Here is a 16,730-nt window from a genome sequence, read left to right as displayed (position 1 = left end):
CAAATGTGAATATACTGATTGATCTAAAAATGTTCCTCCTCCTTCTCCTCCTCCTCCTCCTCCTCCTCCTCCTCCTCCTCCTCCTCTTCTTCTTCTTCTTCTTCTGCTTCTTCTTCTGCTGCTGCTGCTTCTGTAATCCTTTATAATAAAAACACAATGAAATCAGAAAGACATTTTCTTAATCTTGTAAAAGTAAAACCATTTAAATTCTTTTATATATATTTAAAAGATTAATGGCAAACTTAATGGCAATAGGCTGATTTCTCCATAAAATTAGGAACAAGAGATAGACACATATATTAATTCCTATTCACCTGTTTTATAGAAATCTAACTAGGTAATTAGCAATTAAAGGTAAATAAAAGTAATCTAATGTGGAAAAAAATAAGATTATTTCTATTTGCAGATAACATGATCTTATATAGAAAAAATTTCAAAGAAAGTTATTAAAAACTATTAGAATCAATTAAATTATTTGGCATGATTGAATGCTACAAGTTGAGTATAAGAAAAGTTGCACTTTTACATACTTTCAATGAACAATCTGGAAAATGAAATTGAGAAAAATTAACTTACAACTTGTATTTCAAACAATTCATAATACCAAATAATAAATGCTTTAGAAATAAATTTTTTAAGCAGCATTGGAGCACTGGAAAAAAATTCTTTGACAAACAGTAGACTATTTTAAAACAAAGCACACCAAAGCTAACATCCCACATTCACAGATAAGAAGACAATAATGTTAAGATGTCAACATTTTTCAAATTCCTCCATTCAGTGCAATGCTTACAAAATTTCAACGGAAAATTTTCAGAGAACTGTGAAGCTATCTTTTTCACACGAGAGTTCAGAACTGGAAAAGATCAGTCTTGGAAAAGAAGAAAATTAGCTGGTTAACATTCTCTGAGTTAAAAACTTCCTCTGAAGTTATTTTGTTCAAGATAGTATGGTATTGCCATAAGAATAGATACATAGATCAATAAGCATAATGGGGAGTATAGAAATAATCCTTCCCATAAATAATTAGCTATTTTCAATAAAAGTTCTAAGACAAATCAGCAGGGAAGGAAAAATGTCCTCAGCAATAGTGCTAGATAATATTCATAGACAAGAAAATGATGAAGTAGCTCTCTTCACAACATACTTAAAAATTAACTCCAAATGGATCAGTTCTTATTAAAAATGAAAGTAATGGAAGTATAAAACTCCTAGAAGACAGTTACTGAGATTCAAAACATTAGATTGTGAAACTCACTTGAGTTTCTAGATAACACACGTGGAAATGAAGAAAAGTGTACTGGGCATCTGGAAAAATAAAGTTTGTATACTCAAAGGCACCATCAATAATTGTGGAGGGGAGACAGGGGAGAAAGCATTTGTACATCAAATGCATGATGAGGGACTTACTTGATGTTATCAAAATGAGAAATGTCCAGAATGGGCAAACCTCTAGAGACAGAAAATAGGTTAGTGGTTGCCTGGGGATGTAGGTGGAGAGAAAAGCAGATAATTACTAAAGGCTGTGGGCTTTCTTCTTGACTCATTAAAAGTTCTAAAATTGACTCTGGTGCAGGTTACACAACTTTGAGAATACACTAAGAATTGAGTTGTATTATTCATATGGGTGAATTTTCTATGTTTTGCAAATTATATTTCAATAAAGCTATATTACTGCTAAATATTGCTAAATATTGCTATCTTTCAATACAGTTGTAGGTTTTAATTTGATTTGTTTTTGCCTTTCTCTCTCTTTTTTTTTACTTTTCTGATTTGGGGCCACACCCACTGTGCTCAAGGCTTCCTCCGGTTCTGTGCTCAGGGATCACTCTGCTGGTCTTGGGAGTAGTATTTGTGGCACTGGGTTGAGCCGGGTGCCACAGCATGCAAGGAAAGCTGTACCATCTTCCCATTTCTTACCTTCAATCATTGCTGATGTGCACCATTTTCTACTGAATTTTCCAAATTTATTTGACCCACTGTTCCCTTTTCAGAAATAAAAATTATTCAGTGCCTACCTGGAAATCTACCTTTAAGTGCTCAAACAGAAAGCAAGCCTTGTTCCCCACTTGTACCTAATGTCACTAATTCCTCCCCCATCTTTCCAGTGCCTTCAGGGGGCATATGACCCACCTAAAAAAAACACTGCTCTAAAGTCATCTTGGTGTCACTGATTTTGCATCATTTGCTGGTGACAGCAGAGACTTTTCCTAGAGCCTAAAGTTTTCCAGGGTTGATTTGCTTAGCCCTTAGTCACTTAGAAATGAAGGCACCATTTGCATAATTTTCTTAAGAATGATTGTTAGTGAAAGAGAGAAAAGAGACAGATAGAGAAAAGCATGCATTTAAAACTAAGCCCCCCCCCCCCCCCGCAAAAAAATTCTCTAAACAATTTGGAGGCTATGTAAATGTAGTAACAGAGTAAACATTGTTCCACTAAGGCACAAGAAGGCAAATCTTTCCAGTCCTTTGAAACCCCCTGTCACCATGTCATAAATGTATACTGTCACACTAAATCACTATAGAAATGTGTTTTCACAAGACAGCATTCTTTTGAAATGGCAGAGAAGCAGAGAGAAGGATTCAGTTTGAGAACAAACAGAATGGAACTGCGCCAGATTTCAAAAATTATGAAGAATCTGGTTTCTGATGTAACAGCTTAGAGGATGGTGGTGGGGAGCAGCTGACGAGTGTCACTGTAATGCCCACCAGTGACAGAGGTAAATCGAGCACAAAAATTCTGTTCCTTATTCTTGGGAAAAAGAAAATGGGAGGAATCAACCTCCCTAACTTCAAACTGTACTACAAAGCACTAATAATTAAAACAGCATGGTACTGGAACAAAGGCAGAACTGCAGACCAATGGAAGAGGGTCGAATACACTGACATCTCCCCTCAATCACATGATCATCTAATTTTTGATAAAGGTGCAAGAAATGTGAAGTGGAGTAAGGAATGCCTCTTTAACAAATTGTGCTGGCATCACTGGACGGCTACATGCAAAAAAATGGGCTCAGAACTCTGCCTAACACCATGTACAAAAGTAAGATCAAAATGGATTAAAGACCTCAACATCAGACCAGAAACCATAAGGTACATTGAAGACAAAGTTGGCAAAATCCTCCATGACATTGAAGCTAATGTTATCTTCAAAGATGCCACGCCACTGGCCGAGCAAGTGAAAACAGAGATAGATATATGGGACTATCTTAAACTAAGAAGCTTCTGCACCTCCAAAGAAACAGTGACCAAAATACAAAGACAGTCTACAGAATGGGAAAGGATATTCGCCGAATACACATCTGACAAGGGGTTGATATCAAGGATATACAAAATACTGGTTGAACTCCACAAGAAGAAAACATCCAACCCCATCCAAAATTGGGGCAATGAAATGAACAGAAACTTTCTCAAAGTAGAAATCCGAATGGCAAAAAAGCACATGAGAAAATGCTCTACATCATTAATCATCAGGGAGATGCAGATCAAAACCACAATGAGATACCATCTCACACCTCAGAGACTGGCCCACATTCAAAAGAACAAAAGCAACCAATGCTTCCGCGGATGTGGCGAGAAAGGGACACTCCTTCACTGTTGGTGGAAATGTCGACTGGTTCAGCCCTTCTGGAAAACAGTATGGACGATTCTCAAAAAATTAGAAATTGAGCTCCCATTTGACCCAGCAATACCACTCCTGGGAATATATCCCAGAGAGGCAAAAATGTATAGTCGAAGTGACATCTGCACTTGTTTGTTCATTGCAGCACTCTTTACAATAGCCAGAAACTGGGAGAAATCTGAATGCCCAAGAACAGATGACTGGTTAAAGAAACTTTGGTACATCTACACAATGGAGTACTATGTAGCTGTTAGAAAAGATGAAGTCATGAAATTTACATACAAGTGGTACAACATGGACAGTATCATGCTGAGCGAAATGAGTCAGAAAGAGAGGGATAGACATAGAAAGATTGCATTCATCTGGGGTTATAAAGTAACAAAATATGAAATTAATACCCAAGAATAGCTGAGATCAGCACCAGGAGGATTACTCCATAGCTTAGTGGCCAGCCGGGCATTCTAGGGGAAAGGGCAGCTCAGATAGAGAAGGGAGCACTAAATAAAGTTTGTTTGGAGGATCCTCCCAGGAGGGGAGATGCATGTCGAAAGTAGACTATGGACTGAACATATTTGCCACGCAATGCCTCTTTTGCAGACCACAACACCCAAAAGGAGAGCGAGAACATAAGGGATTGCCCTGCCACAGAGTCAGGGTGGGATGGGGGGATGGGGGTGGGGGGGATATTATCCATGGTAGTGGAAAATTGGCCACTGGTGGAAGGATGAGTATTTGATCATTGTATAATCGAAACCCAAGCACAAAAAATTGTAAATCTACAACTGTACCTCATGGTGTTTCACTAATAATAAAAAAAATGGAAAGAAAAAAAATTCTGTTCCTTATATTCCCAGAGGAACCTGCCAACCCCAAGCCCAGCCTCTGTCCTGAACCTAAGCTGGAGGTTCTTGACAGCCCCCAGCAGTGCCGAGTGCCCCCTCCCCAGGGTCTTGCCACACCTGAGCTGTTTGCAGGTGAGTACTGTGTTCACGTGACTCTGGTTACTAAGGGGATCCTCTGTGAACATCCATACATCAAGGGCATGTCCTTTACACCCTCTTCTTCTGCATTGTGACAGTATATATCATGAGCATCCTGGGGAAGTGAGGAGACCTAGCAAGCACCCTGAATCATCCTGAATCAGAGTCAGGCAACTGGCCCCCTTTAATGCTGAAAGCTCCACCATTCTCTAACAGAACATGGATCGGATTTTCAACTGAACTCTAAATATAGAAGTTATTTTAGGATTTTGTTGAGGGGACATGCGGGTCAGTGGAGAGGGGATGATAACTAATGGACACCCTCCTTCCTAGCCCCTGTTTCATACCTTTCTGCATGCCCAGCCCCTGCCCCCACTTCTGTGGGGCCCTTTCTTGCTGCTGTTGAAGAAATGCCTCTGGTACTTTGTCTTCAGTAGCTTGGCTCCTGTCCCCACAGTGAATGTTGGACCCACACCCAGAGGGAAAATGCTGTCCACCAGCCTTTTTAGTGGCCTGGCCTGGGTGGATCTCAGCATTATCTGGACAATCCAGGTTCTGATCCAGGAAAAGAGACAGACATTGGGCATCAGCTATGCAGCAGCCTAGCCCTCCTGTATTACTCTCTCTCTCACTGACCTTTATATCTCAAATGATCTCTTAGACTTGTCCTTTATGCCACAAAACTTCCTCACGACCAGTGGGTATAATCTAAAGCAAATAAATGGTGAGTAATAAAGTAAATACCTTGTTTCACTACGGGAAGGATACTGACTCCCTTCACTCATTTCAATAACCATAAACTAAATTATCCAACAGGAAGGATGGCTTGAACTCGAATCATTAGAATACACTTTTCAACTTTATTCACTATAAAAACAGCCATTGGGAAAGATGTGAAATTGGGAAATGGGATAGAGAGAAGACAAATTTGCTCTTGATGCTTGTTATTTCAGGCCAAAGAATGTGTGTGTGTGGGGGGGGGGGCAAGGAGACAATGAGTAAAGCCAAATAATAAGTGTCAGACTTCTCCAGTTGTTTCAAACATTCTCACCTGCAGCTGTGAGTTGAGACTGTGGGAAGGGGACCAATGGCCATGTGCCCGATTGCTCTGGGTTTGTAGCTGGCTTGAACCCCTGAGGTTCCTAGCTTGGGCCACGGGGAAAGTCCTTTCTGAAGGGTGTGTAATGATTGGTGCTTTCAAACACCATTTTCTGAAATAATTGCCTTGACTTGACCCTCAATGATGACTGAGGGTTTGATCGTGGTTCATCTCTTATTCTACAATCACAGGGAAAATTTAGTCTCCCTGGGTGAAACAGGCCACCATGAAGACACTCAGTCGCAGAAGATGCAGTTGGGCCTCCTCCTCTTCTCTGATTACTTACTGTAGATTTTTAACACTTTTGCTTTTAGTGCCCGCACAAACACCTAGTTTCACAGGGAGACTGGGTACATCCCATCGGCCATGAGATAGGTTCATTTTCACATATGCGTCTTTATTTTCATAATTCTGGATTCAGTATTCATATATATGCAAGAAAATTTATTAACTGTGAGTTTACACGAAATGGCGATGTCATTAGATATATCCCAGTGGTAGAACTAAAATGCCTCTCTTTAAATGTATTTTTCATATTAAGCATCAATGTATGTCCTTATCTTAAAAAAACAGAAAAACTAGTTACATTACCTAAATCTAATCACTCGTAGTATTTTGTGTTCAGAATTTTGCTTTAAAATTTTTGATTCTACTTTAGAGTGGATCCTGAATACATTTTTGTTTCTATCAATCTGATCACAAGGATAATATTACCCCAACTCCCTTCATTATAAGATGAAATAAGTGAAAATTTCCTGCAAGACAAACCCAGAATTCTTTATTTAGCGAAAGTGTTGACATTTATTATTATTATTGATAATAATTGCACAGTGTCTTTAGCCACAAAACATAAAATGGAAGGAGATAGGGAACAGTTTGACTAGAAATCTTTGCTACTAAGGAATGGAATAAAAACATTCCTTTGTGCTTTGTACTAAAACAGATTCATACTATAATTAGAAAATAAGAGGCCTTTCTCCTAAAAGAATTATTCATAATAAAACAACTGGCAGTGAAACTTAAGTCTGTCCCCAAATTATCCACTTAAACAATGTTGGACATCCATTGAAAGTACTTTACAAACATTCCTTCTGGAAAGTTCTGTAAGTATTCCTCTATAGCTTGTGAAGATTTTTATTGATGTAATAAGACATGGAACATTAGAAACACACTGGAAAAAAATGTCTTTGGGACATGACATCAACATCTCAAAAAGATCCAATAGCATACTAGGCCTTTGTATAGGAAAAATGTTACTGGTAAGTTTGGAAACAAAACGTTATTGTGTTTAAACTTCTGAAACTGATACTAAATCTAAGGCAGTTTTTAGAAAATGCATCAGGGAGAATTTAAATGAAAAGATTAAGTAACTAGAAACAGGTTTCTCCATCATTAATTTTCTGTCCACTGACAATAATGTTTTACTAATCATGGTGACTTTTCAATCACACTGATTATATGAAGTATGAAAGAAATTTTTCTAAAATCAAGTAGGACATATTTGTATAAAATAAGATTTTAGGAAAGATTGAGAAGAGAGAAATTAATGTGTTTTCTTAGAAAGGGCTGGAGTGATAGCACAGTGGGTAGGGCATTTGCCTTGCACGCAGTTGACCCCCGGGTTCCATTCCTTCGTCCCTCTCGGAGAGCCCGGCAAGCTACTGAGAGTACCCTGTGGCATATTCAATATGCCAAAAACAGTAACAAGTCTCACAATGGAGACATTAGTGGTGCCTGCTCGAGAAAACTGATGAACAACGGGAGGACAGTGCTACAGTGCAGTGCTTTCTTAGAAATCCCAGATACACAGTAGCAGAAAATGATCTTGCATGATCCAGGGATTGGTGTGGAGTTGAATTAGTCTTCCTCCTTTATCCCCTATCTACCAAATTACCTCTCCTCTTACCATTTCCTGTAGAACTAATGAGATGATAGCAATTTAGCATCCTGAGGTGAAGTTAGTAAAACTGAAGGTGTCCAGAGTCTTGAACATTTCTGCCTTGCTTCGCTCTCCCACACTAAAGCTCCACAAACCTCACTCCCTTGCCTCACTTCCTCTCAATGTTCAAGCTCATATGACCCTTCTCACTTACTTCCTCCCAGAGCATCTATGCACCATGAATTCTTCAGGTAGGAGGTACAGCTTGGCCATGACCCAGAAGAGGTGCTCTCTGGCTTCTGCTGTAGACAGTCACCGACCATGCCAGCCTGCTCTGATGATACCTCTCCCCGCCCCCATTACTGGTGTGTGAGAGAGACAATGAATCCCAACATACATGCCTTGGATTTGGGTACCCCAATGGCCTGCCACCAAGTCTTGGCTCTGCCACTGAATAGCTGACAGCTATTCACAGATCACTCAGTGCCTCTTGGTCTTTTTCCTCACTTACATATTGGAAACCATCACCTGGCATTGCTTGGAGAGTCGCTGAGGTGACATGGGACCATGCATGGATGGCTACTAGTACAGGTAGTAGTAACTAGATGTAGTAGTAACTAGTACAGGATGGTAGTACTAGTACAGGTAGTAGTAACTACTAGTACAGGTAGTAGTAGCTGCTAGTAACATCACTCAAAGGATCAGCAACCTTCTAACAACTGTTTTTGCCACATGTATCTACTAAATCTAATAAACCTTGAGTAGTTTAGCATGCAAAATGCAATAAGAATTGATACATACAGAACACAAACTCCGCCAGTCATCTGCATTCCTGAATGTCTTCCGGAGCAGCTGAGACCTCAGCAAACTTGACTGTTTCCTCTTAGTCCAAACAGGGGCACTGACCACTGCTGTCCACATGGGAACCTATCCTTGATGTTCTAAACAATATTGAAATAGCAACAGGAAATCTTTTTAAAAGTTAACACCTGCAGGGCTGGAGCAATAGCACAGCAGGTAAGGCGTTTGCCTTGCATGCGGCTGACCCAGACTCAATTCCCAGCATCGCATAGGGTCCTCTGAGTACCGCCAGGAGTGATTCCTGAGTGCAGAGCCAGGAGTAACCCCTGTGCAATCACCGGGTGTGACCCAAAGAGAAAAAAAGTTAACACCTGCTATTTTGCCAAATTATTGATCCTATATGCGTAAGTCAGTAGTGTTTGTTTTAAGGCAAAGAGCCCCACCACTTCTCATTCCTGAGTCTGTGGCTGCAGCCCCCAGTGTCTGCAGTTCCTGTGCTTTGCTGTGAGGCTCACAAGATTCAGCCTACAACTTCCTCAAAACCAGAACTCATGATAGAAAAGAACACAAAGGGAAGGCAAAGGGAAGGGACATTTGAGAATGAGATCTGGAGGAAATCAAATAGAAAATTCTGAGAATTTGTACCCAGCAGAATCACACGAAAGGAGGTGAATTGCTCCAGCAAGAAGTTGTGACAATCAGTATGGAGCCATCTGCAGGGGAGCTTATTAGAACTCAGTGTGCACGTTCTGGAGCTTGTGTTGGCATCTTCACTTGCACTGGAGTTTCATTCTTCCAGGACAGCAGATCTTCAGCTAGAACCATTGTCTTTGGACAAGCAGGCTAGGCAGTGCCCCAGCCTCCTCATTGAGGGGAAGGTTTTCTCTCACGGTAGGAACTGTTTGCCAGATTCCAGTTAATGGCAACATTGCCAGAGATCTATATGGGGATGACCATTCAGTCCTGCCAAGCTGACTCTGCTTGCAAAATGCTTTTTAGCATTTGTGCTTTTCATTACATTGATTTTTTTATATACACACAATTTATGTATTAATTTTTAAATATGCCTGTCACTTTTAAGCACAATGAAAGAAAACAGTATTTTATATTATTCAAATAGAATCTTACTTTCAGTTCTTTGAACGGTTTATATCAGAAAATGGAGGAAAGATTGATCCTGGAAAATAAATCCAAACACTTTAAAAAAATTCTTAATTTTATTTGGATTGCAAATGTACTTTTTTGTTTGTTTGGCTTTCGGGGCCACCCCGATCTGTGCTGAGGGCTTACTCCTGGCTCTGTGCTCAGTAATCACTCCTGGCAGTGCCCGGAACCCATATTAGGTGCTAGGAATTGAACCCAGGTTAGCTACATGTGTGGCAAGTGCCTACCCACTGTCCTATCTCTCCAACACCACAGTTGTCCTTTTTAGCATGGTATATCTCCTACACAGCATCCAGATCGATCTCAGACCACTAGTGAAGACCAAGCTTGTCTAAAGAGGACCAAGAAGCTTACCTTTCACATGCCAACCGATATGTCAGCACTCGGTAACCAGTAGAACCCAGGAACACTGCCAGTAGGGTACACAGAGGTCCCAGGGCCAAGTCTGAGTGTCCAGCATAGCTGATAAAAACACAATAATCCCAAGCATGCAATGCTGGAGGTTTCCCTGAGTTTCTGCTCCCCAACATCCAGAAACCTCACAATGCTGAAGCTACTCAGACTCTTCTCCCGCTGCCACTCAGCATTTCCTTCAGGCAGGCTGTGAAGCCAAGGAAATGGGCAATAGTCTACCCATATTGCAGTGTATTGGCAAAACCATCACCCCTGCCATCTGGCACTCCAAAAAAAAAGAGAGAGAGAGAGAAAAAACAAGTATGAAAAGCAAAGAGGTCAACAATATAAGGAATTAGTTTTTATATAATGAATGCTCTGGACTACTGGATCCCAATGTTGGGGTGTCCAAAAGCATATAAGAGTGAGGGTCAGCAGAGAATTGGACTCAGTTCCACCGTGACAGACTTACCTCTTGCACCTCCTTATTTGTGTACCTCCAAGTCTTTGCTGGTTCTCTGAAAACCAGCTCGCTAATACAACAGAACTGAAAAGACATTGATGGAGTTTGATGAATTCATGATGTGAGAGCTATGAAGGTCAGTGTGCATATATCAACGTTTTATTATCTCAGATGTCAAAAATTATTACTTTTGCAACTAATATGATATAATTCCTGTCACTGTTGCTGTATGTAGCTTTTAAGTTATATGGCATATAAATCACTTTCTATTCCGAGTTGTGTCAACAATTTGCATGTATTTACAAAGTAGAAGTGCCATGTATAATTTCAAACCTGTAAAAAATAATGTAGAAATAGTGTTGCCAATATATCCAGCTTTGTTTGACACTTTCAACATTTTCTATTTACTAATAAACTAGCCAAAATAAGAGTGGAAAGGCTGATAAGTGAAGCAAGTAATGGGACAAACTACAATCAAAATAACTAACTCTGTTTTAATTTAACACATTTACCTAAGTTCTTTCCATAGATTTTCCAAATTTTTTCAGCTTCTGAGAAGTCTTCGGATATTTTTAATGTCAGTGCCACAAAATGCTGAATGAAAGAGAGCGTGATGGGAGGTGGTGAGAAGACTGTGTTCTCCTCCCCAAGAACCCACAAGACTGATGCTCGACTTGCCTCTCATCATGAAATCCCACCAAGGCATTTGGTATGAGCCACGAGTGCCAATATCTCCCCCCTATCTCATGATCTTGTATTTTTATTTTTAAGTACTAAAGTAGCATAAGATTAGGGTAGCAATGTAGTACTGTCCTCTCGTTGTTCATCGATTTGCTCGAGTGGTCCCAAGTCTTCATTTTGAGAGTTGTTGTTACTGTGTTTGGCATATTGAATACATCACGGGTAGCTCGCCTTGTTTTAATTTGTTTTGTTCTGTTTGCCACATGGTGATTTTTTTCATTATATGTTTAAAATTAATAAAAAAGGAGTTGCACCATTTTATTCTACTTTATTGAACATACAAAATACAGTTGCAGCCACAGAGAACTCTGTATCCTGGGCCACTGCATAACCATGGCCTTTCTCGACTTCATTCATGACATGAGTTGAAGGCTAAGGCTTAGTCTTAGGCTAAGCCCTACTGCTGGGTGTTTGAGAGTGAAGTCTCTCCAGCAGCCACGGGAGAAAGTGGTGGAGTGGAGGGACTTCATTCTGCTTAGTTCGGATACCTAGAACAACAGGGACAAACTGGAATGCTGTTGCATTGGGACATGGGACATACAGATGGCCATTAGGTACATGAAAATGTCTTCTTTTCACTGAATACCAGGGAAATGCAAATCAAAGCAATAAGATACTGCTTCACACCCGAAAGAGTGTCAGAAAACCAAAGAAACTGGAAATAACCAGCACAGAGAGGGCCTTCAGGGAAAGAACACCTCGTCCACCACTGCCGAAAACATTGTCAGATTAAGTGAGCATGCAAAACAGCATGGAAACCTGTCCAGAAATTAAAATTGAGCTTCTGTCTAATCTAGAAATTTTGTATCTTGGCATCTACCTCAAGAGCACAAAATACTAATTTGGAAAGATGTTGTATTTCTTTCTTCATTGATGCTCTATTCACAATAGCCAATACCTGGAAACAACCCAAGTGCTTAAGACTGTTGAGTGGGAAGAGAAAGTGTGTGTGTGTGTGTGTGTGTGTGTGTGTTTGTGTGTTTGTGTGTGTATGTATACACTATATATATGTAGCACTGTAGCACTATAGCACTGTTGTCCCATTGTTCATCGATTTGCTGGAGCAGGCACCAGTAATGTTTACATTGTGACACTTATTGTTACTATTTTTGGCATATTGAAAACGCCATGAGGAGCTTGCCAGGCTCTGCTGTGAGGGCGGGATATTCTCAGTAGCTTTCTGGGCTCTCTGAGAGGGACGGAGGAATCAAACCCAGGTCAGCTGCGTGCAAGGCAAACATTCTACTCCCCGTGATATGATGAAATATATGATGAAATACTACTCAGCTATTTTTAAAATATTGGTGGTGAAATCTTGTCATTCACTGCAGCGTGGATGGAACTGGATGTTGTCATGGTGAACAGAATGAGAGCGATAAGGGCAGACGCAGAATGATCTCTCTCATATGTAGAGCAAAATAAACACAGGAAGGGATTTTAAAACTAAACATAGAAAGCAAAAAAAAACATAGGAAGAGAATTTAAAAAATAGCTAATAATGGCAGACTCTGAATGTCTGCCTTTAGAACTGAGTTTTCTAAGTGGGAGCCAGAGGGGATCAAAGAGAACCCCGAGAGGGTGGTGGAGGGAAGTTGGTGCTGGGGTCAGGGTGACCTCGCAACATCATATCCCTAAAGCTGATATTAACAGCATCATAAATCATGGTGTTTATCTTTCACAAGGAATTCACAAGATTCATATTCTTTTTGAGTTGGTATAATGGGCTTTAAAAACTAGATATCTATTCTTGAATTCATTCCTCATCACTATGAGGACACGATTCAACTCACGGTCATAGACATGGCCTTCCCGTTGTTCATCGATTTGCTCGAGCGGGACCAGTAATGTCTCCATGGTGAGACTTGTTGTTATTGTGTTTGGTATATCGAATACGTCACGGGTAGCTTGCAGGCGAGATACTCTCGGTAACTTGCCGGGCTCTCCGAGAGGTGCGGAGGAATAGAAATTGGGTCAGCCATGTTGGCTGCTTGTAAGGCGAATGCCCTACTGCTGTGCTATCAACTCATATCCTAATATATATATATGCATATGTGTATATATATTATATACTATACATACTGAAGCAATAGCACAGCGGGTAGGGTGTTTGCCTTGCATGTGGCCAACCTGAGTTCTATTCCTCTGTCCCTCTTGGAGAGCCTGGCAAAATACCGAAAGTATCCCGCTTGCAGGGAAGAGCCTGGCAAGCTCCCCGTGGCATATTCGATATGCTAAAAACAATAACAACAAGGCTCACAATGGGGACATTACTGGTGCCTGCTTGAGCAAATTGATGAACAACGGGAGGAAAGTGCTACAATGTTTCTATATATACTATGTATTATATAATATTTTATTATATAATATATGGGACAATAACTCATAAATGATGAAAAAGACAATTTGGAATCTTTATTAGTCACTGTTCTCTGGTCAACCAAAAGAAACCGAGATTTTCAGGCATTATACTCTTAATTGACCAGACACCCTCCCCGGGACTCACACAAACCTACCAAACCACGGTTATGAATCTAACGAAGCAGCCATATGCCAGGAGCAGGCAGATGAGATGAAATCAGAAAATCACAGAAGAATCAGAAGTGACATCCTGCAAGTTGAGCAAGAAAACAATTCCCACACTACACAAGCAAGTCACCCAAATTTAATTGTATGCTTGCAGAAGAGTTGAGAAATTATTTGGAAATAAGACTATAGAGAAGGGGCCAGCACATGCAGCTCGCCTCCCGAGATGAGAAGCAGGAGGCAGCCATGGAGGTGGATGTGGCAGTAAAACAGAGGCAGGATGTGTACGGGAACGCCCAGGCAGAGAGCACCAGGCTCAGACACATACTCCCCTGACAGACCGTGGACTGCATGAGGGTCCTGTAGGTTTCACTCTGCATATTAGGTCATAATAGTGAATAAAACGAACCAAGTCTTAAAGATCATCGACAGATTTTTCTCCCACCTGTTTTATTCAAGTCAAATCAAAGAATGAGAAAATTGACTTACCTTCAAACCTAGACTCCTTGACTGAAGTCCAGACCCCAGATTTCTTACTGATTCCTGCCAAAGATGGCATCATTGTCTTAAAAAAAAAAACTTAAAATGCTGATATTCTAAGTGCAAAGACGTACAAATCACTTCAGATGTAGAACTGGTTATGGATATGGAGGTGATGAAGTTAGAACTGTAGAGCTAGTTAGCCTAAACATATGAGAAGCTGTCTGGGAGCCCAGCTTCTGTACCTTACTAAGGGGTCACAGAGAGTTAGGACTGAGGCTTAGACATCAGGGCCTCCTGTTGCTGTGGTTTCCTACTGCCAGGACTCCCTCACTGGAAACGCTTCTTCGCCTTAAGTGAGACACGGGAACTGAGAAAGAGTTCGAAGTATGGACGGGTGTCTTCTAGCCTCTGATGACAATACCTAATTATCACGCCACACAATTCCCATTTGCAAATCGCTATGAGTTGCAAACAAGCAAAGCCTAAAACATAGAAGAGTATGCTGTGTCCCTGACAGAGTGAAACAGCCCGGGCATCTGACCACGGTGAGGCCAGCACACACCGACTCTCAGTGGTGGCCAGAGGTAGACTGCACGCAGACTGCACTCACCACAAGATCATTTAAAACAGGCTCTGCATGCTCGAACAGTTTAAAAACCCCAAGTGCTGGTGATCAGTTAGGAGTCTGCCATCTTGGCAGATCATTGTTTAATTTGGCCTGAATTTAGATTCGGATCAAATGCATTATGTGGAATAAAATCACATACATGTTTATATACACATTAAAGATATTTATATACAAATTTACTCATGGCATATGTGTGTATATTTCTATTCTTCAGATTGTTTTGGATAGAGAGTGAACAAATCAACCTGACAAAATTAAAGCACAGTTTCATTAGAAACTACCAAGTTTCTATAAAAACACATCTATAAATCAGGGATACCAGCCCTTCAAATGGTGTGGGTGTGGGGATGAGTTCAGTTTCGGGCCAAGGGAGTTTGGCACGACAGGGTCAAGGCAAGCAGGGATAGGTGAGTTGAGTTGGCCAGGCCATGTACTGAGGATGGCTCCAGAGCCTGGCCACCAGGACTTGAGCTATACGTGTATAATTATAAAGAGATAAAACATTTCTGTATCACTTAGTTCACCACTGCATCCAGTGGCTTTGATCTACTTGCAGAACTTAATGAGTGCTTTCTCTTTGTTTCATCAAGATTTTTCCCAAAGGGAAGAGTTCCAAGATTACTTCTATGTGCCATCCTACCACACAAAGAGATACTGTGTGCATTATCTTGGATTGCGTTTCCCTTTTAAAGTATCATAGAACAAAACATCCTTTGTCTTAAATTCCTAAAATTAAACAATCTTGTCAGAAAATGTCTTTTATAACAAAGCATTAAGCAACAGTGCACGTGCCAAATACTGTCTGATTAAAGTGAATAAATAAAAGGTTAAAAAAATAGCATTGCTTTTTATAAGGAACACAGAGATGACAAATATATAAGATCTTTGTGGGGGTAGGGAGTTGCTTATGTAAAGCAAAGAGAGCGATCTGGAAGTTACATCTGAAAATATAAAATTAGGAGTTGAGAGAAACCCCCAGGAAGATGAATTCCTACCTGTGGCCAAATAGAGGATATGACCAGTATATCCCTGCCCCACTCCACATCCCCTTGGCCCCGTGGAAGAAAAGACCTTGGTCCTCCCAGAAGGCGAGGTGGATCTCAAGGGGTGCATTTATTTGTGGATCAGAATGAACTTTTGTGCGTCCGTCAGGTCATGGTCCCACGCTGCAGGGAGGACAGACCATTACTGGAAGCCCTGGGCAGGGCTGACCCTGGCCATCCCACTGAGTGCTGAGAAAGGCGAGTGAACCACAACCTGAACCACGTGGGCAGATGTGCTTCCTGCCCTTCTCTCCCCTGGTCCCCATCCTGGCCTGGCTCACGGTGAACTCTGACCCTACCGGGGAATGCTTGTCAGTAGTAGGGATCAAGTGTGCGAAGCTAGGGGCCAAGAGACGCAACACAGTTGGGTCTTGCCATGGATGTGGCTGACCCCGTTTGATCCCTGGCATCAATCATCACCAGGTGCAGTCCTGAAGACCCTCAAGAACCCCATTGGGTGGCCCTGTTACTCCCTAAACCCACATCTTTCGCCCCTGCCTTCTGAGCACTGCTTGGAAAACTCCACTATTGCACTGTAGCACTGTCGTCCCATTGTTCATCGGTTTGCTCAAGCAGGCACCAGTAATATCTCCATTGTGAGACTTGTTGTTACTGTCTTTTGGCATATCGAATATGCCATGGGGAGCTTGCCAGGCTCTGTTGTGCAGGCAGGATACTCTTGGTAGCTTCCCGGGCTCTCCGAGAGGGAAGGAAGAATTGAACCCAGGTTGGCCATGTGCAAGGCAAACGCCCTACCCTCTGTGCTATCGCTTCAGCCCATCATCCTAAATTAAAAAATAATGGGAGAGGATGTGAGGAGACAGTACAGCAAGGAAGGCGCTTATCTTGCATGTGGTCCAGACTGGTTCAGTCCCTGACACCATGGATGGTCCCTTGAGCCCTTCCATGAG

The sequence above is a fragment of the Sorex fumeus genome, unplaced genomic scaffold, assembly GCF_029834395.1.
Source record: "Sorex fumeus unplaced genomic scaffold, SorFum_2.1 ptg000264l, whole genome shotgun sequence".
Lineage (NCBI taxonomy): Eukaryota > Metazoa > Chordata > Mammalia > Eulipotyphla > Soricidae > Sorex > Sorex fumeus.
This window is presented reverse-complemented; position numbering follows the sequence as displayed.